At 45.3% G+C, this 25406-nt stretch overlaps 1 protein-coding gene and 1 pseudogene across 3 annotated transcripts in view; one reads left to right on the top strand and one right to left on the bottom strand.

Moving 5' to 3' along the window:
- Nucleotides 1-25406, bottom strand: part of LOC126484068 (hemicentin-2-like) — a 1942222-nt gene that overhangs the window by 1072205 nt on the left and 844611 nt on the right. The gene's annotated exons all lie outside the window — the stretch shown is intronic.
- Nucleotides 13942-14059, top strand: LOC126485414 (5S ribosomal RNA; annotated as a pseudogene).

The raw sequence follows: 25406 nt of genomic DNA, 5'->3' as shown, positions 1-25406 counted from the left end.
AATTACTGTGTATACCATTACTCGGAACTACGTAATCGTATGGGTGCACTCTGTTCTACTTTTCCATCTTTACTCGGCTAGCCGCCTTATTGTATGTGGCGGAGGGTACTTTATGTCCCACTGTCACTTCCACCTTTTTCTGTTCATGTCACAGAAGGTCCGAGCGAAGCACGATTATTGGCATCAACGTGAGTTCTCATCACTGTAATTTAATCTTTGAGTTCTTCTCGCAAAATTTGCTTAAAAGGTCCCAACAAAACATGGACCTCGTCGAGGTGGGGTGGCCTGCGTGCCTCTTACGATACAGATAGACTTATCGAATGTGCAGTTGGCACATCCGTAGGAGATCTGTGGAGAGGTCGGACAAACATATTACTCACGAAGAACGGCAAGAGCAGTAGTGGCAGGATCAACAGTCTGCATGAACGACTGATCTCGTCTTGTAACATTACCAACATTGCCTAGCCTATTTCGGTGCTGCTGAGGGCTGAAAGTAAGAAGTACCTACACTCATTACCTGCTGAATGCCCAGCATTACTGCTAACAACTTAATCGTTTTTAAGTAGTTACCAATAGTGTCCTTCGACACTTACCAATGCACCACCGTCACCTTGTCTGAAGATGATTTTTGATAAAACCTGATTACCATTTTGACGTGTGACATTTGTTTTTTAAAGTATCCTTGCAATTTAGACTGATCAGTATTTTTACCATCTGTATGAATGTTAACATCAGAAATGGTAAGTCTAAGCAAAGAAGATGAGCTTGAAATTAGGAAGAAAATACATAAGGGGGCTACAAAAGCGGACATATAGTGGAAGACAACATTATAGAAAGAGAGGAGGAAGTAAATGAAGATGAGATGGGAGATACCATACTGCGAGAAGAAGTTGACGGAGTATTGAAGGACATTAGTCGAAAGAAGGCCTGTGGTGTACGTCACATTTCCACAGAATTATTGAGAACATTAGGAGAACTATCAACAGGAAAACTATTTCATATGGTATGCAACTATGTGACAAATACGAAATACCTGTAGACTTCAAGAAGAACGCGAAGTCCTATTGCAAAGAAGGCACATGCTAACAGGTGTGAATATTACCGAACTATAACAATGCTCTGCTCCAAACGTATATTATCATAAATCTTTATCTCAAAATGTAGTCGAACTTAATCTGGCATTGCTGAGGAAGTTAGTTTAGGAAATAAGACACTAAACCTACGATATGAGATTTCCCATTTGGGCAGCAGAATAGCTGACAGCAGAAATCAGAAACACACAGGATATTATACGCGGAGTGTAACAACATTATATGTTAACATATAATACAAATTTTAGTCTTTTTTGTAAGTATTTGTCTGGAGTCTAGCCTTTTATGGACTGAAATGTGGACAATAAGCAGCACAGAGAAGAAGAGCATAGAAGCTTATGAAATTTATTGCTGTTGTATAACCAATGAAGAGCTACTGAATCGAATTGGAAAGAACAAAATTTATGCTACCACTTGAATGAAAGAAGGGATCAAATGACCGGACACATCCTGGCACATCAAAGAATCTTCAGGATAATAATGGAAGTAGGCGTGGGGATGAAAAATTGTACACGGAGGCAAAACTTCGAGTACAGTAAGGAGAAGTCGCAGAAGCTCTTCAAAGATGAAGAAACTTGCACAGGCTAGTGTAGCGTAAACAACAACGACAACATATGTAAGAGTAAACAATATTTTGACTGCCACTTCTGGAAAGTGCAAACTCGGAATTTTAGCAGTACACCAGTCAGCACCTCTTGTAGTGTTCGCCACTGATGCTGAATGAGCATCTCTAGGATGCCTCCGCATTTGCTAAATGAATGTGTGGTCTTCCATGGATCTTCTTTATTTCTTCTGTCAGTCCTATCTGAAATCGAATCCAGACCGACAGGTAATACGAGGGCTATTCGGGAAGTAATGTCAAATCGGTCGCGAAATGGAAACCACAGCAAAAATCAAAAATGTTTTATTTGCAACAGTCTGCTACACCTTCCAGCTAATTCTCTACGTTGTCGCCGCTCTGACTGACAAATCTGTTGCAGCATTGTATACACTTCCCAACACCCTCGTTATAGAAGGCAGCCGTGTATGCTTTCTGCCAGTTCTCTACGCTGATCTGCAGCTTGTTGTCTGTGCCAAAATATTGTGTTCAAAGCCAGCGGTTCATGTGAACAGAGAGCAATATCAAAGGGAGACCAGTCTGGGCTGTTGGTGGGTGACCAGACACTTACCATCGTAAACGCTGCCAAAGCTTCCTCATTGCCCCTGTAGTGTGCGGCCGAGAGCTGTCAAAAAGAAGGAAATGCTTGACAGTTAAGTTGTGTGGGCTGTATGAAACCAGGCTAAATCTGTCAAAGACACTCATACTTGCCGCGAGACACTATCTTCTAGGCATCTTTACGTGCTTACTGTGAGCTCAGAAAAGAAACGAACGACGTGACACTATCGGCGGGCAGACTAGAGACACTGCCCAACACATCTGTGCAAAGCTTCATCCAATTTTCACTGTGATATCCATTTCGCTATCGATCGGAAATCACTTTCCAGAAACGGCTCGTATCTAAGTATTCGTCTACCGTGGAGGACTCTCGATCTGTTATTTGCCTTTCCAGACATTAGTTTCCTACGGCCGTTCCACTTTAAATCGCTTCGTACACATATTTAGGGAATCACTTGATCATACAATAGTGGATATTTCAGCCTGCTTATGAGCAATTTGTTGGGGTTCAGTTACCAATCCTGTACCAAGTGTCTATAATCTGCAGGTGTACCTGCATTTCAGTACAATTTTTTTAGTGTTGCGACTTCTCTTTTTGGAACAGAATCATTCGCATTCAGTATCACTATCTCATGTACGTTTCGCCGTTATCCCCTAGGTCATATGTTATGAAGAGTAATTTTACTACATCATTCCCTTGGTGGACGTTCGAAGTAACATTTACGTCTGGAGGATCATGCCGTGATCTGTTCAGTATCAGCTATTCAACTGAATGACAAAGCTAGTCTGATCATCCGTACGTTCGCGTTTTATTCACTAGGTGACACTTCGGAACAGTGTTGAACGTCTTCTGGAAATCAAAGAATCTAGAATCCAGAAAGTTCACGTGCGTTCCCTAAATTCGCTTGCGCACAGCATCGCGTAGCAGGAGGGTATTCTCTATAGAGCACCACTCACTGCGACACATTGAAGCGACAAAGAAGCTGGTACAGCATGCGTACTCAAATACAGAGACATGTAAACAGGCAGAAGGCAGAGCTGCGGTCAGCAACGACTATGTAAGATATATAAGACAACAAGTGTCTGACGCAGTTGATATATTGGTCACTGCTGTTACAAAGGCAGGTTATCAAGATTTGTGTGAGTTTGAACGTGGTGTTACAGTCAGCGCATGAGCGACGGGACCCAGTATCTCCGAGGTAGCGATGAAGTGGTGATTTGCCCCTTACGGCCATTTCAAGAGTGTACCGTGAATACCAGGAATCCGCTAAAACATCAAATCTCCTACATCGCTGCTGCCGGAAAATGATCTTCCAAAAACGGGACCAACGACGACTGAAGAAAATCGTTCAACGTGACAGACGTGCAACCCTTCCGCAAATTACTGCAAATTTCAATGCTGCGTCATCAACAAGTGTAAGCGTGCGAACGATTCAACGAAACGGCATCGATATGGGCTTTCGGAGCCGAAGGCCCACTCGTTTACCCTTGATGACTGCACGATACAAAGCTTCACGCCTCGCCTGGGCCCGTCAACACCGTCATTGGACTATCGATAAATGTAAACATGTTGCCTGGTCGGACGAGTCTCGTTTCGAATTGTATCGAGCGGATGGATGTATACGGCTATGGAGACAACCTCATGAATCAATAGTCTCTGCATGTCAGCAGGGGACTGTTCAAACTGGTGGAGGCTCTATTAATGGTGCGGGGCGTGTGCAGTTGGAGTGATATGGGACCCCTGATACGTCTAGATACGACTCTGACAGATGACACGTACATAAGCATCCTGTCTGATCACCTGCATCCATTCATGTCAATTGTGCATTCCGACGGACTTTGGCAATTCCAGCAAGACAATACGATACCCACACGTCCAGATTTGCTACACAGTGGCTCCAGGAACCCTCTTCTGAGTTTAAACAATTCCGCTGGCCACCAAATTCTCCTGCCATGAACATTATTAAGCACATCTGTGATGCCTCAGAACGTGCTGTTCTGAAGAGATCTCTAGCCCTTTGTACTCTTACGAATTTGTGGACAGCCTTGTGCAATTACCGTGTCAGGTTTCCTAGAGCAGTACTTCAGAAACTAGTCAAGTCCAAACAACGTCGTGTTGCTGCACTTCTGCGTGCTCACGTGGGCCATACACGATATTAGGTAGGTGTACCAGTATCATTGGCCCTTCAGTGTACGTTATTACGAACCTGTAAGTGATATGGAATTTGAAAATTTGGAAGCTGTATATTACTCCACCCTTCTCGTACTGTGAGTAAGGCAGACGCAGGGTGCTCCAGGATACCGATATAGCCTCAGCAGGGGTGACTGCCTCCATCAGACGACGGCGAAGGCGACGGCGACGGCGACGGCCCCCGGCCGCATCCATTGTCGCCGGCGCGCCGCCACATAGCGTGCATTCTCGGGCGGCCGGAACGGCTGAGATATCTGTTTACCGCGGGCGCAGTGTCGCGCGCTGTGATGGATTCCCACAGGACGAATCCCAAGAATGCCGCGAGCAATTAGAGGAGGCTGGCGGCCCTCCAGGCCGGCCGCAGACACTGCCTCGCAGCCTCACGGCCTCCGCCTCTTCCTCCCACTTCGCCCCCGCTGCTGTCGCGGCTAAAAGCGTGCACAGAGTTACGGCGGCGGTGGAGCGCACCCTGTACGCTTGAGTCGCCTCTCCTTTCGGAACTCTCAACCTCCACCTATATTTTGTTCCCAGACAACGTTGTCTCTTTTCGATGTGCGGTCACGGAGAGTGACCGCCATTCGCCTACCCTCCTTGCCCCCTTTACGTCACCAGTTATACTGATCTTAACAGAATGAGAGTCTGCCTTTGTTGATCCACAACGTCTGACATTACTGTAGTTCTTCCTACTGCAGACCTCGCAACCCTTGCCATTGTCTCTTCGTCGACTTGCGCCACCTGCTGCCGTGGTCATCAGCCCTATGTTTAGTGGGAAATCGCCATTTTGATTAGGGGTTTGTAGAAGTTATGCAGAAAATTTCTCCCGAAATGTAGAAGAGATAATGTTTAAACTGGACAACTTCGTAACCAGTGAATTACAGAAATTAATAAAAGCTGTGGCATAAATGAGTATTTCATTAAAAAAAACATGTTTATTATACACTCCTGGAAATGGAAAAAAGAACACATTGACACCAGTGTGTCAGACCCACCATACTTGCTCCGGACACTGCGAGAGGGCCGTACAAGCAATGATCACACGCACGGCACAGCGGACACACCAGGAACCGCGGTGTTGGCCGTCGAATGGCGCTAGCTGCGCAGCATTTGTGCACCGCCGCCGTTAGTGTCAGCCAGTTTGCTGTGGCATACGGAGCTCCATCGCAGTCTTTAACACTGGTAGCATGCCGCGACAGCGTGGACGTGAACCGTATGTGCAGTTGACGGACTTTGAGCGAGGGCGTATAGTGGGCATGCGGGAGGCCGGGTGGACGTACCGCCGAATTGCTCAACACGTGGGGCGTGAGGTCTCCACAGTACATCGATGTTGTCGCCAGTGGTCGGCGGATGGTGCACGTGCCCGTCGACCTGGGACCGGACCGCAGCGACGCACGGATGCACGCCAAGACCGTAGGATCCTACGCAGTGCCGTAGGGGACCGCACCGCCACTTCCCAGCAAATTAGGCACACTGTTGCTCCTGGGGTATCGGCGAGGACCATTCGCAACCGTCTCCATGAAGCTGGGCTACGGTCCCGCACACCGTTAAGTAGTCTTCCGCCCACGCCCCAACATCGTGCAGCCCGCCTCCAGTGGTGTCTCGACAGGCGTGAATGGAGAGACGAATGGAGACGTGTCGTCTTCAGCGATGAGAGTCGCTTCTGCCTTGGTGCCAATGATGGTCGTATGCGTGTTTGGCGCCGTGCAGGTGAGCGCCACAATCAGGACTGCATACGACCGAGGCACACAGGGCCAACACCCGGCATCATGGTGTGGGGAGCGATCTCCTACACTGGCCGTACACCACTGGTGATCGTCGAGGGGACACTGAATAGTGCACGGTACATCCAAACCGTCATCGAACCCATCGTTCTACCATTCCTAGACCGGCAAGGGAACTTGCTGTTCCAACAGGACAATGCTCGTCCGCATGTATCCCGTGCCACCCAACGTGCTCTAGAAGGTGTAAGTCAACTACCCTGGCCAGCAAGATCTCCGGATCTGTCCCCCATTGAGCATGTTTGGGACTGGATGAAGCGTCGTCTCACGCGGTCTGCACGTCCAGCACGAACGCTGGTCCAACTGAGGCGCCAGGTGGAAATGGCATGGCAAGCCGTTCCACAGGACTACATCCAGCATCTCTACGATCGTCTCCATGGGAGAATAGCAGCCTGCATTGCTGCGAAAGGTGGATATACACTGTACTAGTGCCGACATTGTGCATGCTCTGTTGCCTGTGTCTATGTGCCTGTGGTTCTGTCAGTGTGATCATGTGATGTATCTGACCCCAGGAATGTGTCAATAAAGTTTCCCCTTCCTGGGACAATGAATTCACGGTGTTCTTATTTCAATTTCCAGGAGTGTATTACATATGGATATGTGTATATCATCACATAATGTAAACGAACGGAGGCATATATGAATCTGATGCATTATTGAGGGGCTGTTCTTTTTGTTAGTGGAATAAAATGGTTCAAATGGCTCTGAGCACTACGGGACTTAACTTCTGAAGTCATCAGTCACCTAGAACTTAGAACTACTTAAACCTAACTAACCTAAGGACATCACACACATCCATGCCCGAGCCAGCATTCGAGCCGGCGACCGTAGTGGTCGGGCGGTTCCAGACTGAAGCGCCTAGAACCGCACGGCCACATCGGCCGGCTGTTAGTGGAATAAATTTACATGTACCATTCATAGGAAGTCCCCGAAATACTGCGACGAAATTCGAGGGGTTGTAGGGTGTGTCCTGGGGAACAAATCGAGCACAATAGCCCGAGTCCGCAAACGTTATCCAACGATGCTACAGAGCGTCGGTGTTACAGGCGCCGGTGTCTGCTCCTACACTAACCTTTCGGCAGCAAACGTGGCTTTGAATGCCGACGGACCGTCAGTGGGACGTCTCGCTGTGTTGTTTGTTGTACGGTGATCGCAAGTAATTGTCACAATCGCCAGTGGAGGAGACGGAGATAGCTGCGTGGGCTGCCTTTGTCTACTACGAATTCTATTTTCTCGTTTCTTGGTGAATGGCGGTGTCGGGAACGGGTTACAGTCCGCAATTTAATTTTCCCCTGTATAGCGAAAAAGCTGGAAATTTTAGAGACTTCCAGGAAAAAAATATACTGCAGTTGGAAACCCGTGTACGGAAGGGTAAATCACCAAGGCAACAGAGTATCACATTCATAACAGTCGATCGCGGCAATCAGTCAAATTCACCGAACTACAAACAACATTGCGTGACCGTCCGCCACATGGTCCGTCAGCATACAAAATGAAGTTTGCTGCAGAAAGGTTGGCCCTATAGTACCATATACTTCCAATAACAAAAGCGAGAGTGTGTGAAACATTCTCAGTTTACAAGCCGCGTCGCTTAGAATGCCACCGCGAAAGACAAAAAACAAGAGTCGATTGCATGAACATATTCATCAAGAACAGTTAGTTGAAAAAGTATACACTGTCAACTGAGAATCCTGAGAGATCACCGGAGAACAGAATATTGTGTCGAAGACCCAGAGAGCCTATAAAAGAATTATTCGCTTCTCAGCCTTTGGCAAAATCAATGTGTATTTCATAAGAAAGATATATTTATATATACAGTACTATCACATATTACAGTGAATTCAGCAATATTACCACGATCTTTAACGCTGATACGTAACATATCATCGGGATATGATTTACACATGTATTGAGCGAATATATAAAGAATTGTCGACAGCAACAGATGCAGAAGTGTAGGTAGCATAAGACCACATAGTCGCGATGGACAGTCACGTCTTGTAGTTGACGATACTGTTCGCGTTGATCAGAATAATAATGCAGGAATTAAAGCTTTGGAGAATATTTTTGCCTGAGATGTCATCACCTTCAAATAGTCGAAGACTGTGCGGACATATTCTACCACCGCTAGTGAATCTGTTGTCGATAAATCATTATACATTTTTAAGACCTTTGTTTACATTAGATCCTGGTAGTATGTTATATATTTAGGTTGAAGGTCACGGTGTTATTGTTAAATTCACTCTAATATGTGATGCTACAATATGCGCATGTTTTTAAGAAAATAGATATTGATCTTGACAACAGTCGAGATGCGATTTATTCTTTTGTAGCCTATCTGGGTCCGCAGTTCAGTATCCTCTTCTCCTAGACTCCCTCTGCAAGCCCATTTGATAGCGTAAGATGTTGTCCTTATTGTTGCTTGAACTACGTCTGAAGCAGGTGAGTGTATTACGTTGCTTGGTATGCAATAAGCGATCCCCATTCTGCAATATTAGGTACTGTGAAATAATTTTGACCGTCAGTGCTTAAGACTAGAAGTTGTACTATATACTGCACAATTTAGTGACGGATCTACTGATATTAGATTTTTATTGTCATAACTCGTTAGATTGTATAGTCTCTGTGCAAGAAACTGCACGCAATCGACACTGGGAGTCTAGTATGTCGCAAAAAGCCACTGCTCAGAGAGGTACACGACGCTGCACGTTTTCAACGGACCATACATCATAGGAACTGAACAGTAGGTCGCTAGAAGCGCATATAGCGGTTTCACGACTGCGATTATATCTCTTTTCAAAAGGTATAAGACGTTGAGTGCACTGGCTGCCCAATGAGGCAGTGAATCCACGGTGTGTGGAGGGATGCAGTTCAGAAGGAAGAAAGGAAGGAAGAGAAGGTTTTCAAGTCCTGTCGACATTGAGGCCAACAGTGACGGAGCACAAGCTGCGAGTGTTTCAGGGATGGGGAAGGGAATCGCCTGTTCCCTTTCAAAGGATCCTGGCATTTGCACGGAGCAATTTAGGGAAATCATAGAAAACGTAACTCTGGATGGTCGGGTGCGGGTTTAAACAGTTTATTGTGCTAACCACTGTGCCACATCGATCGGTGGTGTAGTTGAGACGGGTCAGCCACGTTTTGGCGATTCAGTTTACCTTAAACACGAACCAAAATGCTTTTTTCTCGGTGACTATGTGTTACCCTCTATTCTACAACTTCATAATGAGTAAAATGTGGACACTCCTCTCTTCCAAGATGATAACAGCCATATTCACAGAGCTGTACACAGTTCCCTAACGTAAACTCGTCCGAACAGGTCTCGATTGGGCCCAACGTTACGGACCAACCGCCGTATCATCCCCAGCTGATAGGCGTCACTGGATGCGGATATCGAAGGGCATACAGTCAGCATACAGTTTTGAGTTTTCGTGGTTCTCTAGCGAGTAGCTGTTTAATTGGCTTCAGAAGAGCTGAGCGCACCCTTCTTGCCAATAGAGCTTGGCAGACCCGGGTGGTAAACCATCAAAGTGCTAGCCAAGCCCGACAGCTCTCAATTTCGGTGATGTGACGGCAACTGGTGTTCCACCGCGTCAAGCCCGATGGCATGCATTTCCCTCATTTCTTAACACCACAGAAAACGTTTGGCACTACTGAGAACAGCGTGTGAAATATAGTAATAAATATGAAATAGTTCTGTGTATCAAGATCGTCACTAATTATTACAAAAACTTACCTTACCGATTTCGGCATATTAACTGTCATCTTCATATGTGACAATAATTCACGAACGTAGTCATCATAATCTATAAACACCCGAGCTAAACATGCAGAAGGTCACGAAAGGACTTCGTGGTAAAAGACCATATATGAGTACTACTTGATTAATACTAAGTAATATCTCTTCTAAGGATTTAATTGTTTCTTCTACTGGTCCGTTAAGTCCGTCTGTGTCTAATAAATGTTTGGTTATTCATATACTCATACTGCCAGTTGTTCTTCGGCCTTCCATCAGTGAAGAAACGCCTTCTATCATAAGTGAGCTAGCTGCTGGGCAGTAATGGTCACTTGTTTAATGCTGTGATATTTGCTTTGAAATATGTAATCTAATTGTTTCTTTTATCGGTCAGTTACAACCGCCGTTGGTTAAAGAATATTTGCTTATTAGCTGGTAGTTTATAACGGCTACTTGCTTAATGCTGTGTTATTTGCTTTAAATATTTAATCTGACTGTTTAATTGGAGAGTCACAGCTGCTTACTTAATGCTATGAGGTTTCCTATCAGTGTTTAATTAACTATTCCACTGGGACATAGAATTTGAACCATGTTAAATGGTATCAGTTTCCGATGGGAACGATTGACTGGTTTGTGCTCATAAAATGACTTTGGTGGTATCGATGAGGCGGGCGAGACCAGCGAGAGAGAAGGCGCGTGGGCAAGGATGAGAAGTGGTTCTGCACGCGCAGTAAAAGAGTTTGCGAACGCAACGGCCAGTGAGTGGACGGCTTTGGTGAGGCTGCTGCAAGCAGAGAAGCGTGCGACACCTGCTCAGACTTTCGCAATTTCGGAGGAAGAAGACAGCACGCCATGGTAGCCATCTTGTGTACACTGATGGTATGTCGCTTTTGGAACTTTTGGTCACTGAAAACGAGGGGACTTGTTTCGGTTTCACGCAACGAAATGATCATGTTCTACAACCTCGTATAACTGTGTTGTGAAGCTGATTTCTAAGAGGGGGAGAAATATGGACGGCATTGGTAACGGATAAGTTGATTTGGTTTGTTGGAATTAAGGTACGAACAGTAACCTGCTTTATTGATCAATAAGGACCTGTTGGTTTGGTATTCAGGCCTGACAAGTGTGGTTCGACTAGTAAAAAGGCACGACCAGTCCAAGGAGTGGGTACATATTGAGTAATTTTAAGTAAGACTAGTCTCTACACAGTACCTTACAAAATGTTGTCTTTTCTGTTATTGTGACGCAGCACTTTGTACAGTTATAAAGGACACTTGAAGTTTTGTTTGAGGACTGTAAGTATTGGCATAGTGGAGTAACTGCCGGGAGTAGAGGAGAGCTCTCAGGTTAATACGCTACTGGTCATTGAAATTGCTCCACCAAGACGGAATGCAGATGATAAACGCTTACTCATTGGACAAATATATTATACTAGCACTGACATGTGAATACATTTTCACGTAATTTGGGTGCATAGAGCCTGAGAAATCAGTACCCAGAACAACAACCTCTGGCCGTAATAACGGCCATGATACGCCTGGGCATTGAGTCAAACAGAGCTTGGATGGCGTGTACAGGTACAGCTGCCCATGCAGCTTCAACACGATACCACAGTTCATCAAGAGTAGTGATTGGCGTATTGTGACGAGCCAGTTTCTCGGCCACCATTGACCAGACTTTTTCAATTAGTGAGAGATCTGGAGAATGTGCTGGCCAGGGCAGCAGTCGAACATTTTCTGTATGCAGAGAGGCCCATACAGGACCTGCAACATGCGGCCGCGTATTATCCTGCTGAAATGTAGGGTTTCGCAGGATCGAATGAAGGGTAGAGCCACGGGTCGTAACACATCTGAAATGTAACGTCCACTGTTCCAAGTGCCGTCAATACGAACAAGAGGTGGCACCCCATACCATTGCACTGGGTGATACGGCAGTATGGCGATGACGAATACACGCTTCCAATGTGCATTCACCGCGATGACGCCAGAACCGGGATTCATCCGAAAAAATGACTTTTTGCCATTCGTGCACCAAAGATCGTCGTTGAGTACACCATCGCAAGCGCTCCTGTCTGTGATGCAGCGTCAAGGGTAACCGAGCCATGGTATCCGAGCTGATAGTCTATGCTGCTGCAAATGTTGTCGAACTGTTCGTGCAGATGGTTGTCGTCTTGCAAACGTCCCCATCTGTAGACTCAGAAATTGAGACGTGGCTGCACGATCCGTTACAGCCATGCGTATAAGACGCCTGTCATCTCGACTACTAGAAATACGAGGCCGTTGGGATCCAGTACGGCGTTCCTTATTACCCTCATGAACCCACCGATTCCATATTCTGCTAACAGTCATTGGATCTCGACCAACGCGCGCTGCAATGGTGCGATACGATAAACCGCAATCGCAATAGGCTACAATCCGACCTTTATCAAAGTCGGAAACGTGATGGTACGCATTTCTCCTCCTTACACGAGGCATCACAACAACGTTTCACCAGGCAACGCCGGTCAACTGCTGTTTGTGTATGAGAAATCGGTTGGAAACTTTCCTCGTGTCAGCACGTTGTAGGTGTCGCCACCGGCGCCAACCTTGTGTGAATGCTCTGAAAAGCTAATCATTTGCATATCAGAGGATCTTCTTCCTGTCGGTTAAATTTCGCGTCTGCAGCACGTCATCTTCGTGGTATAGCAATTTTAATGGCCAGTAGTATATGTTCTCGGTAACCGAATTTTTTAAATTGCATTTCCTTTCATTTACTAACTGTAAACGACAACGTGAAAAGTTCAGCGGATCATTTTCTGTGTGAGCTTTGCTTAAATTCTTTGTGATCAAGTGCTCTTTTACATGCTTTTGGTAGACTGATTTTACCTGTGGAAATTTAATGGCAGGTGTACCTCTGGAACTGTTAGTTTAGAGATTCTTTTAAAAGAACTGTCTTCTGGTATTGTCTGACTTTTCTTATTTCAAGTTAAGGGATAGAAATGCAGCTTTGTTAATTGGAAGCTGTTATAAAAATTGTTTTAACATAGTTTTTTTTTTTTTTTTGGTATTGTCTTTGTATAAATACTTATCATTGAATGTTAGAAAACAAAACAAAATTTCAATGTAAGATGGAACTGATTAACTAATGAGTGTTGGAACTCAAATAAAGGAAGAGACTAGCACTTGCATTTAGCAAAATAAATGAAATTGTAGGACACCGTGTTGACCAGCCGATGTATAAAAAATGTTGTTGGGCTGCTGAAAATCAATAAATCTGTGTAATAATGAGTGTTCGACTTTCAGTGAACAACCAGTCCGCTCCACTTCTGCACTAAATCCGTGTCTATGCCTTCCAGAATTCTAATAGAGGCGACTCTATTGAATTAATGGACTTGAATTCTTTCGGGAAAGGAGTAACTTTCTGAAAGTTATTGAAATCAAGGAATTTAATATACGCTGTTTAATTGAAACTGATTTTCCTAATTTGAGAGCTCTAATTGTATTGTTCGTTGAATGTAACTGTGCTCATGCTTTGTCTTATTAAATGTTTTTAATATCTATGTCTTTCCCTGTATTGGTGAAGTACCATTGTATGTACTGTGTGCTCCGGTGTTCAAATAAGTTTTGAAAAGAGCTCAGAGTCTTTCCACTCTGGGACGATTTGGTTCCAGCAAAGCAACCCCCCCCCCCCTTCCCACACCGCCACCACCACCACCGCCCCACCATCTTCTTCTCTTTTTCCTTACTGTGTGCGTCTGTAAACATATGAACATTTGAAAAGTCGGATACATCGATTGGGCAATGTTTCAGATCTTAAAAAATATACCTGTAAACATTGCCGTAGTTTCGTAGTTCGGTGGCATCTAATCGTCCGTCTCATATGGCATTTCTGAAGAAAACTTTGGACACAGATCTTCGCCAAATTGAGGACATTAACAAATGTAGAAGCGGTGCTACACTGTATTAACGTTATGTCTGGCAGTAAGAAATTTTTCCTCCGGTGGTGTTATATTATGGGCCAACGGCCTTGCCGCAGTGGTAACACCGGTACCCGTAAGATCACCGAAGTTAAGCGCTGTCGGGCTGGGCTTGCACTTGGATGGGTGACCATCCGGTCTGCCGAGCGCTGTTGGCACGCGGGGTGCACTCAGCCCTTGTGAGGCAAACTGAAGACCTACTTACAGAATGAGATTTTCACTCTGCAGCGGAGTGTGCGCTGATATGAAACTTCCTGGCAGATTAAAACTGTGTGCCGGACAGAGACTCCAACTCGGGACCTTTGCCTTTCGCGGGCAAGTGCTCTACCAACTGAGCTACCCAAGCACGACTCACGCCCTATCCTCACAGCCTTACTTCTGCCATTACCTCGTCTCCTACCTTCCAAACTTTACAGAAGCTCTCCTGAGAAACTTGCAGAACTAGCACTCCTGAAATAAATGATACTGCGGAGACATGGCTTAGCCACAGCCTGGGGGACGTTTCCAAAATGAGATTTTCACTCTGCAGTGGAGTGTGCGCTGATACGAATCTTCCTGGTAGATTAGAACTGTGTGCCGGACCGAGCCTCGAGCTCGAGACCTTTGCCTTTCGCGGGCAAGTGCTCTACCAACTGAGTAAGGCTGTGAGGACGGGGCGTGAGTCGTGCTTGGGTCGCTCAGTTGGTAGAGCACTTGACCGCGAAAGGCAAGGGTCCCGAGTTTGAGTCTCGTCCAGCACACAGTTTTAATCTGCCAGAAAGTTGTATTTAAGAGCTACTTGATTGAGAAGTAGCGGCTCCGGTCTCGGAAACTGACACACGGCCGGGAGAGCGGTGTGCTGATCACATGCCCCTCCTTATCCGCATCCAGTGACGCCTGTGGGCTGAGGACGACACGGCGGCCAGTCGGTACCTTTGGGCCTTCATGGCCTGTGCGGGAAGAGAAGAGGGAGGTGTTATAATATGGGTTGCGTTTGGGAATCATGTAAATGTCGAAATTAGTCAGTCGTACATATAAATGAAAAAATTTACAACCCAGAGCGAAAAATGTGTCTATTCAAACATTTCATCGAGGCTGTGCAGCTGCGTGTAAAGAATATATTGGAAACTAATGACGGACGTGACAGGTGCAGAAAGGCCGCCATTAAAAGTGAGGGACGGTCGGCCGGGAGGTGGTAGGCGAGGACAGAGTGCGGGCAGCGGGCGGGGCACGGCAGGACGGGGCAGGCGCGGCGCTCCATTTGGCAGCGGCGGCGCCGCAGCCGGCCGCGCTGCTCATTAGCAGAATATTGTTAACAAGCTGGCCCGCGCGGACCGACAGATCGCTTCCGGCAACTGCCGCGCCGCGCCGAGCCCAGCCCCGATGAATCGATAGGCGGCCGCCCCGCCGTGACAGCTGACCAGCTGCGCAGCTTCCGCCGCCGCGCCCGCCACACCCGGCTACACTCGCCGATCGCGTCGCCCCCACCTTCCTCCCACCTCACACCCCGCCGCCCGGTCCACCTCGTGTACAATGCAGTACTGGCTACGGAACAGAACTCGCACCCGCAGGACTCTGACTGCGGCTTTTTTCCGTACAGAAATACTGATGTAACACTGGAACCGTTACCGTTGCAACGATAATACAGTTTGCTGTGATGCAATTTAATGAATTTCTTTGAGAGAAGTTGCTGTCCATGAATCAGCTTTAGAAAGCATCCCTCCTGCGAAACGCAACTCGCCCTTTTTTCACGTGATATCTTGCGAACCATGGATGAAGGGTATCAGACGGATGCCATATTCCTTGACTTCCGGAAAGTGTTTGACTCGGTGCCCCACTGCAGACTTCTAAATAAGGTACGAGCATATAGGACTGGTTCCCAAATATGTGAGTGGCTCGAAGGCTTCTTAAGTAATAGAACCCAGTACGTTGTCCTCGATAGTGAGTGTTCATCGAGGTGAGGGTATCATCGGGAGTGTCCCAGGGAAGTGTGGTACGTCCGCTGTTGTTTTCTATCCACATAAATGATCTTTTGGATAGGGCGGATAGCAACGCGCGGCTGTTTGTTGATGATGCTATGCTGTACGGGAAGGTGTCGTCGTCGAGTGACTGTAGGAGGATACAAGATGACTTGGACAGGATTTGTGATTGGTGTAAAGAATGGCAGCTAACTCTAAATATAGATAAATGTAAATTAAAGCAGATGAATAGCAAAAAGAATCCCGTAATGTTTGAATACTCCATTAGTAGTGTAGCACTTGACACTGTCACGTCGATTAAATATTTGGGCGTAACACTGCAGAGCGATATGAAGTGGGACAAGCATGTAATGGCAGTTGTGGGGAAGGCGTATAGTCGTCTTCGGTTCATAGGTAGAATTTTGGGAAGATGTTGTTCATCTGTAAAGGAGACTGCTTATAAAACACTAATACGACCTATTCTTGAGTACTGCTCGAGCGTTTGGGTTCCCTATCAGGTCGGATTGAGGGAGGGCATAGAAGCAATTCAGAGGCGGGCTGCTAGATTAGTTTCTGGTAGGTTTGATCATCACGCGACTGTTACGGAAATGCTTCAGGAACTCGGTTGGGAGTCTCTGGAGGAAAGGAGGCGTTTTTTTTCGTGAATCGCTACTGAGGAAATTTAGAGACCAGCATTTCAGGCTGAACAGTACAATTTTACTGCCGCCAACTTATATTTCGCCGAAAGACCTCAAAGATAAGATAAGCGAGATTAGGGCTCGTACAGAGGCATATAAGCAGTCATTTTTCCCTCGTTCTGTTTGGGAGTGGAACAGGGAGAGAAGATGCTAGTTGTGGTACGAGGTATCTTCCGCCACGCACCGTATGGTGGATTGCGGAGTATGTATGCGGATGTAGATGTAGAATAGACTGGAGTGCAAAACTTAGGGACGAATTTAATTTTCGCATCATGTATCACTGTCCGTCCGCCCATATAGCTGAGTGGTCAGTTCGGCGGTCTGTCACGCCAAGAGCGCCGGGTTCGATGAATACAGCCGGAAGCAATGAATTAAAATTTGTGACATGGCTCGAATTCGAACCTGGGTCTGCTGCTCACTAGATAGATGCACTAACTACTGTGTCACCCTGGCACTGCGTCTAACACACAGCCGTACGAATGACCCTAAAATATCTCCCTCATCAATACAGACTCCAACTCATCCCTCGGCCCATCTTGATGTTCCCCTTCTTAACTCGTATCAGTATAGCAGAAGCTCTAAATATTGGAAGAGCAGCTTAGCACTGAATGCAATACGGGTAATCCTTCCTGTACCTCAGGTATAGGTGATATATTATATTGCATGTTGCAGAGACGCATTAAGTCAATTTTGTCTTTGATAATGAGTACAGCCCGAAGCAATGAATTGAAATTTGTACCAAGGCTGGAATTCGAACTTGCAGTTCCAGAGAGGCGCTACGGTTAGGTGATGATGATGATTGGATTGTGGGGCGCTCAACTGCGCGGTTATAAGCGCCCGTACAAATTCCCAACCTTTGCTCAGCCGAGACTCGCCACTTTCATGAATGATGGTGAAATGATAAGTCATCTCGAGGCAGGTGAAAATCCCTGCCCCCGTCGGGAATCGAACCCGGAAAAACGTTGTGTGCAGTGACGAATCACGATACACAGAATGCCCGGTCAACGTCGTCTGCCAGCGTGTGTATTGCCAACAGTAAAATTCGGAGGCGGTGGTGTTATGGTGTGGTCGTGTTATGATGGAGGGGGCTTGCACCCCTTGTTGTTTTGCGTGGCGCTATCACAGCACAGGCCTACACTGATGTTTTAAGCACCGTCTCGCTTACCACTAGTGAAGAGCAACTCGCGGATGGCGACTGCATCTTTCAACACGATCGAGCACCTTTTCATAATGCACGACCTGTGGCGGAGCGGTTGCACGACTATGATATGCCTGTAATGGAATGGTCTGCACAGAGTCCTGACCTGAATCCTATAGAACACCTTTGGGATGTTTTGGAACGCCGACTTCGTGCCAGGCCTCACCGACTGACATCGATATCTCTCCTCATTGCAGCATTCCGTGAAGAATGTTCCACAATTCCCCAAGAAACCTTCCAGCACCTGTTTGAACGTATGCCTGCGAGAGTGGAAGCTGTCATCAAAGATATTGGTGAACCAACACCATATCCAATTCCAGAGTTACCGATGGAGGGCGCCACGAACTTGTAAGTCATTTTCAACCAGGTGTCCGGATACTTTTGATTATATAGTGTATGTGTTGCATCCTTTTGGAAGAAGGCATCCAAGCATTCGTTCTAATTGGCATTCAGAAAGCACTGCCGATGCAGTCCATCACCTGAATTACTACATCTTCTTGATTTAGGTATCTCCATGAAAAACGGCCCATTCATTTTTGCTTCCGGTGTCGACAAGATGAGGTTTATTTTGAATAAAGTGTGAATGACGTTCGTCATACGGCCGCATGGGGAAGCAGAACCACGCAGATTCCATGAGCACCTGCGCAGCTTACACAGGAACGTGCATTTTACACTAGAAATAGAAAACAACGGAGCGATTCCTGTTCCGGATGTGGAGGCCTATAGATCATCTAGCGGCAAACTAGGATATAAACTCTTCAGGTAGCCGACGCACGTTAACAGATACCTACATGCTGATTCGTACCACCATTCAGCACAAAAGAACGCTGTGCTGCGTACGCCGACAGCCCGAAATCACCGGATTAGTGACGCCAGCCACAAACAACATGAAATGAACGAGCTGAAGACAATGTTCCGTGGGAATGGATACAAGATAAGAGATGTACAATAAGCTATCTGGTACAGTGAAGACAAAACAGACAAAGATGCAGAAGATACTCTTTCTGTTGCTCGCATATCCTTATGTCACAAGCCGCAGCGACCGTCCAAATAAGATTCCGCGTTGTGGAGGAGTCAAACACATATTTCTCAGCTGCCGCTAGATCCGACATCTGTTGAGGCTCGCTAAGGATCTCTCTGATGCTCTTCACACTGCAGGCGTCGACGAACTTCGTTGTGAATGTGCCGAAGTCTACGTTGGTGAAACCGGGAGACGACTAGCGCTCGCGTTTCGGCGCATGAGGATTACGACGATTACGTGTGACTGGGGTAGAAGGACGGTTCAGCTGCAGCAAGATGCCACCAGAAATGTGACCATCTTATTAATTCTCAAGAACGTCACATGCTTTCTCAGTAGCCCTGGATGCAGCAGCGGAAAGATAGAGAGAAGAGAAGCTACTGACGTAATTGAACGCCTTAAATCATGAACAATAACGATGGGTGCAAGTTAGGTACAGCCTGGCTGCCAGCGATTCCAGCCTAGCGGACCGCGTATTTTCGCCAGCCAGCAGCACAAGTTGACTTACGTTTATCAGTATAAACTGATGCCACGAAGGAACTGCCTTCAGGCCTTAACGTTTAGCTGCAGGAAAACGCTACTGCCTGGGTAGAGCCATCCCCTACGTAACAACCTCTTCAAATCGTCCAATGACAACCCAGGTGTGTGACGTCGGTAGCCACCAGATAACTGAAATATATGAGAACTGCAGCAAGATGCTTGACTCGCCGGTAAATTAGTTTCTATATTAGTTCATACTGAACGGTCCAATTCCCAAAATTAATTTATTCAGAATTACACCTGCCATGGAAGCCTACGAACTTGTAAGAGGTCCGTTTGTTGGTAGGATATTGAAGATAGTTCTCGCACGAGTCAACTGACGGAGTTCCCCGAAAAGCTTGTTTCGTCTTTACTGTTGATACTGGACGTGAAGTCCTCTCGATTCCTGGAAATGGGCTCACCTGTTACGATTACCGAGGTCACTCTGACAGGTGAGGAGTGGTGGTCAGCCATGGCGAGCAGACCGGCTTCGGTCGTTCCAGAAGCTATTAAAGCCCGATGAGTGGACCCAAATGAGGAGCACCTCAGGGAGTTAAGCCAGTACAGCCCGGCTCGGGTTTTGGAAACTGCGGGCCCTGAGGCGGTGGTAGGGGGTGGTCAGCGCTCGGAGTCCTCTTATCGTAAGCTCCGCGCATGCCTCGACGGCTACAGCTCAGCGCAGCGGTGGAACTTGCTGTACTACAGAGATTAGAGAGACTGCGGTTCTTGTCTCAAGCGCCTACCGTAATCTCAGCACGAGATTCACGAACGTCGGTTGGGCTCAGAAACATAATTTGTAACGTTCCATTTTAGAACATCGCTTTAACTAGCTGGGCACTGATACATCGATTTACAAAGTGATAATGTGCAGTGTAACAAGCAAGACTAACAGTGGACCCAACCGTAGTAAGAACTATTTTTGTCACCTGGCTCTGTACTGTCACACCCCAGTTAAGGTAATCCGCATTGTTACCTGACAGGGCATGATTACTGTTAAAGTTATTTATTTTACTGGCGATGAAAAGGAGAAAGCAGTGGCAGTACATAGGTATATAGTAACAAAACATGTAGGCAAAACATTAAAGCTGACCAAGTCGACTGTGCAACGATTTAATCATGAGGTACCTGATGTTGAGGCGAGTCGAATTTTACTTCAAATAAGAAGTAGCGAACTGCACGCAATAAATATGCCATTGACAATATGGGTAAATGTGTTATTGGTCGTTGCTTTCTCCCGTACTATGAACAATAAAAGCAAATTCCATCTCTACGTGAATGGCCGATGTGAAGAAGTGGATTTCAAAGGTACCAAAGAAACTGTCAAGAGGACGGCATGCAGTCTAGGAGTCGAGGATGAACATCGAATAACGGGGTGATTTAAGGTGCCAGGCACCTCACCCTAAAGCCGTTTACTCCCGTGGTCCTCCATTCAAGAGAACTTTGTCCCCAGAATGCGGACGAAGTGAATTTGTGTGTCACCAATGGAAATCCACGACTGTCGAGCAGCACGGTAGTGTAGTGTGGAAGCTTACAAGGTAACAAGTTTTGGCACCAGTCTCAAACCAGACAAAAGTGAATTTTCATTATCTTCTCTCTTTTTGTCTCTTTTTGCCCTACTTTCACTTCTGATAACCGTCTTTATTAAATTGATGGCATAAAGCAGAGATAAATATAATGGATTTCATATTTAATATGCAGCAGGTGCATACAAATTTATCTGTGATGTTACAGTTTATAATTCTTCGAGTAATAGTTGTAATAGAAGCGTTGGTAACGTCAACTGTTCCTGCATCATGAACACTGTATGGTCACCTTGCCACAACGGCATTTACTATCCCATAAATTTAAGGAGAAACTGGTCATTAACATTCTGAAATACTATTTTCTCTTCTCTTAATTTTAAAATATAAATCAGCGTATAACACATTTAGCAGTCCTCTCCCTTATTTTCGGTTTTTTACACCAAAATATTTCTCACAGAGGAAAGCGGTAAGTGCGATTAGGGCTCGCGCCCTCTGAGAGTTTCAAACAAACTTAATTATATACACGCTTAGTTCACCTACAGCTTATAAGTGAGTGACTTTTAGAGTGTCAAAATATGTTACATGAATGTCCATATCTTTTGGCTTCATTGACTTAGAAGCTTAAATTTTTTTCTTCGCCAAGGAACTGTGGACACCAGTACCTGACGCTAATTTCAGCTTGATACCTCTAACGCTCCCGTGAAAAATGAAGCTTAACAGAGGGATGGACAGACAACTAAGTAATCCTATGAGGGCACTGTTCTTGCCGATTAAGGTACACAACGCTAAAACCAAAAATTATCATTCGATCAATACTGAACCTAAGTCCGTAATGGTGCCAGTCGTACACCATAAACAACTGGCTACCTCACCATTGCTAGGATAGGGATTGATTTAGTGGACTGTGCAGAATCTGATATCGCCCGGTGTCTAACGATGATTTCTCTTGCATGAAAGAACACCAATGTGAACAGCTTTAATGTGAGCTAACTGGCAACCAAAACTAAATTACTACAATGTACGCTTTTTGATCCCCATCCCCGACCTGTGCACTCCCCTCGTGAGAAACACTATTCCGTCTACGAAATTTGTTTCTTAAATGTGCCAGAAGGAACGAAACGGTATGTACGGATGGGACTACACAGTTAGAAAAGGCAAACTATGTTGGAGTTTTAGAAAAATGTGAGGCTTGAAATTAAATTGGGCAGCGGTTTATTTGTATGAAATGTTGATTCGTATACATTATACTGTGACTAAAACTTCGCGAAGTGATACTGTCCAAGGAGTAACATCTAACAGAAGTGTAGGTCAATGTTTAATTGTGCTTTAAATGGCATTGATGTACAGATGTTCGGCAGTGCTGCATTTGTAAGAATAGTAGAGAGTACGCTGTTACTGTCGCCTCTTCAGTATAAACACGACCTTCCTGGGAATGTTCTCAGCTCGCTTCACCAGGTAATTTTTCTGCCCAATATTAAATGTAATGTGTTTGTATTATACAGGATTATTCATGTACCACTGCGTGAAATCTGCAAGACATACAGAAAACAGGCATGTAATACCTTTGTAATGAGAATAATCATCATTCATTCCTTTTTTGGACCAGACAGGACAGGACGCGTTATTGTCAAAGCTGTGACGAAGCTCACACTTATGGCAACATACGAAGTCTGCCACTTTCACTAGACAAGCAGCACGCATCTGTACTGGAAGCAAGGGAGACCAGTAATCTCCGTAAGGTGCAGGGATCTTCGATGACTCTGTAAATCGACTAGTGTAGAAAATCGATCAGTTGGTAGAAGTGAACGACTGAACTGGGCAACAGTTGTTTTAAAAACTTAAATACAAAGCATTAATGGTCCACAATAATACTTATTTAATTTCTCATTATGAACCGGCTTTCGTATTCTTAGGCCATCGTCATATGACTTAATACTTAAAAGAAACTCCACTCAAGTTCTGCGAAAGTTCATAGCCATACAAAGATTGTTCTTCAAAGATATGTGACTTTTTCAATTATACTGATATATAACCATAAGCGTAATGTAGTATCCATATTGGCTCTGAACAAATAAATGTAATATTACAGTATTTTCAAAGATTGAAAGTACAGGAATGTATAAGCCAAAATGATCTACAAGTGAAAAATGGCACAGATTACTACGTTACATGGACAAACTGGTGAATGTGATGCACAGGTCGAAAAAGGGGCAGATGGTAGAAAGTAGTTTATGGAATGTACATGTGGAACAGTTACAGCAAACATGTTATTAATGGCGAGCGAAACATTTACTGGCTGTTGCTAAACTTATGAAACCAATATTCTTTGCAAGAAGTTAATTCTGCACTTATAAGCAAATAGATTCGTGCGAAGTAAATAAAGTCATGGTAACATATTGAAATAATGAACCCTGTAAATGAAGCTGCATCAGTTCTACAAAGTTTACATCTGTGCGTAGGAGCTAGCAGTTTAGTAAGTAGATTAGAAGTCCAATATCCGTCTGTACTTTGTGTCACTGTTGGAGAAGTTGGAGGATGTAGGCACAGCGGTGACCTAATGCTTGCTTTTAGAGCACTAAATATATAAGATGTTTCAGATAATGTGTTTCTCTATGTAACTTACGAAATAATAATTGAAGGTAATATCTATAGAGATATGGACACGTAAGAAACGTCACACTTTCTGTGGAGTTATGAACTTAGTTCGTTTCGTTATTTTCTAGAGAGTTACGGCAAAGAGATTTTATTCTTTAAACAGAATACTATATGTTTCTATCACGTAGACGATTAATATAAGTGATCTATGCACAAATCAATGTAATTCTTATTACTGCCAATTTTGCTTAAGAAGCTACATACGCTCTGGTCTGTGCCACGTGCTGTACATAACTGGCTGTGGTAGGATCGATGTAATGGTAGCGGAATGTTCATTTAAGTAACGTGTCCAAACGAATGACGAATTTCCTGAATGTACAGCTGTGCACGAGATGTAAATTTGCTGGTGTCACGCAACGAGAAGCTGCTTAGACGGGCGTTCAAATGGTTTAAATGGCTCTGAGCACTATGGGACTTCACATCTGAGGCCATCAGTCCCCTAGAACTTAGAACTACTTAAACCTAACTAACCTAAGGACATCACACACATCCATGCCCGGGGCAGGATTCGAACCTGCGACCGTAGCGTCGCGCGTTTCCAGACTGTAGCGCCTAGAACCGCTCGGCCACTCCGGCCGGTTAGACGGGCGTTTGGAGTCATGTAGCTTTTGTTTACTCCACATGAATATCCATGACAGACCGAACCTAAAGGCGCTTGAAGATCGGACGTAGCAAGAAAAATTCTCAGCCAAGGCAACAACTTCAAAAATTTGTGGCGAGACTGGTCGTCGGTCTCTCCCAGGATCAGTTCCCAAATCGCCAGTTAATTCGTACATCCCAATCACGTTATTCAACAGCGGTGCTAAATGATCTCTACACATTCCTTGAAGCCCTGCTCGCCTTGGCCAGACACATATAACTGTTTGGAACTACAATGCACACTGATGCTTGTGTATCAACCTACGTCACCGGACCAGAATCGGTGCCTGACGGTAAGTCATGATGCTAACACTACTTAGAACTCAAATCCCCCAGCGCATGTCTGAACATCATACTTAAAAAGTTGGTTATATGGCTCAGGTAGCGAAATTTTAACTGTAACCACCCTGTGCATTCCTTTCACTTATTTTTTAAGTTCCAAGCGAAACGCTTTATCGGAAATTCCCTGTATCTCTGGTACTTTAGTAGTGCGTAAGTGGTAGTACACGTAGGGATTGAGTAACATGCATCACGCAATTATCATTGTCTCTTAACAGGGTTATTAACGATAGTATGTGTCGCGTGACAAACTACTTGTACTAGAGGAGACGATTATACCTACTGAAGGCACCTACCTTCCAGCGATGATAGAGTCGCAGCTGAAGTTTAAAAACAAATTTTTGCACTTCTGCCATGGATCATCTGCATACCTGAAATTTCTGAGGCACTTAGATGTGTTTTTCTTATGTATACGGACCTATACTTCGCTTGTCACAAACTCTGAATATTCTAAGGTTCGCTATGACGGAGTAAAAAGTATTAACCATCCATTTGCAGCTAATCTTTAGAAGCAGAGCACCGGCTGAAATGAGGAATTGTTAAAACTATCATCCGAGTATTCGTATCATCAGAGTATTCACGTGAAGTGGTTTAGCACAACAGTGGAAACTCTGAAGCTGAAGAATGGAGTATTAAGAACCCCTTCTGCTGAACCGTGCATGGAGACGAGAAAGTGCATTGAAGTATGACAGGTGTTACACGAGGGCGAGTCAACAAATAAGTCAGAAATGCAGGAATATGGCATACGTTTTTAAATTTCGTGCCTATACGTATAAAGACGGTGGTAGCGCATGTGACATGGAAAGCAGCTGATACACAGTATTCTGCGGCCGAAGGTTGATGATTTGCAGCCAGACCAAGAAGTCACATGTGCTATGAGTGTGTACTCAGCTAGAACTACGCGATTTTTGTGACCCGAGCGACTGTCCGCCGTGCGCGTCGATAGCGAAATTCGATCCGTATGTGGTTATAACCGTAT

This window comes from Schistocerca serialis, chromosome 6 (assembly GCF_023864345.2).
Source record: "Schistocerca serialis cubense isolate TAMUIC-IGC-003099 chromosome 6, iqSchSeri2.2, whole genome shotgun sequence".
In the NCBI taxonomy this organism is placed as follows: domain Eukaryota; kingdom Metazoa; phylum Arthropoda; class Insecta; order Orthoptera; family Acrididae; genus Schistocerca; species Schistocerca serialis.
This window is presented reverse-complemented; position numbering and strand designations above follow the sequence as displayed.